Here is a 1,152-nt window from a genome sequence, read left to right on the forward strand (position 1 = left end):
GAGTGCCAATGGGGGTGCTGGTGGCTCTAGTGGAGGCATCGATGGATTTGGTGGTGCTGGTGGAGGTGATGGTGGTGCTCCACCACTTAACCCATAGGTTATGGGCTCTACTATTGCCTCCTCTTCTCATAGCACTAGGGGTGCGAGGCCATATTGTCTCAATGACGTAATGGCCCACCTAGACAACACGACAAATCTACTGAGGGAAATGGACAACCGACTTGAGAGCATAGACTAAAACTACTGTCTCATGGATACTAGGGTGGCCTCCCTTAAGGCACAGAAGCAGGCAACGGGTTCCACCTTGCCATTCTGGTGCCACCTCTAGGAGCACAGAATCAACCTCAGAACCAGGGGCGGGTCCACGAGCATGATCAATAGCAGCAATAGTGGCTTATATGGCCACAGTAGTATTTAGGATTTACAGTTTATGCTTTCTAGCACAATCGGCTTTTGCTTCAAATTTGATGCTTTTAGATGTTAGGTTGCAATTTATTTCCTTGTCTTTATTTCTTTCAGTTTATGAATTCCTAAGTATTTAGGCTAGTTAGGATTTCCTTACTTTCTGTTATTTTATTTTATGAAAATGGTGTAAGCTTATGTATTCAAGTTCTTTATATAATGAAACGGCTTTAACACCTATGCTTGTCTCCTAGTTGTACAATTTTATTAATTATTATCTTTGAAATTTTTTATATTCAATCCTAATCCCCAATCATGGTTTGGATTATCTGTTAAGGCAGAGCATCGCGCTCTGATACCAAGTTGTCACACCCCACTTCCAGTCGACCCAACTTACTGTGTAGGAATACCAATGGTGTGAGTTAGATGCTTACCCGTCTTATGAACCAACTAAGATCTCTGATAGCAATACCTTAACGATTCGCAATCTTGCAACACAAACCAACTAATAGCAGTGAAATCAGAGTATAATAGCAGAATCATAAGTAAAATGGAGAACATCTAGTGATAATGTAAACATCCATAACCAAGTTTATCTGTTTACAATTAGTCGTGACTTATACATACATAAGCCCAAAAGAATACTAGTAGTATCATTCGATATCAAAATCATCAAAATTGGTGTAAGCACAACGATCACAAGCACAGTCCTGGTCATGCTTCTCTGATTCTGGTATCCACCAGTAGCTC

The sequence above is a fragment of the Macadamia integrifolia genome, unplaced genomic scaffold (assembly GCF_013358625.1).
Source record: "Macadamia integrifolia cultivar HAES 741 unplaced genomic scaffold, SCU_Mint_v3 scaffold1300, whole genome shotgun sequence".
Taxonomy (NCBI): Eukaryota; Viridiplantae; Streptophyta; class Magnoliopsida; order Proteales; family Proteaceae; genus Macadamia; species Macadamia integrifolia.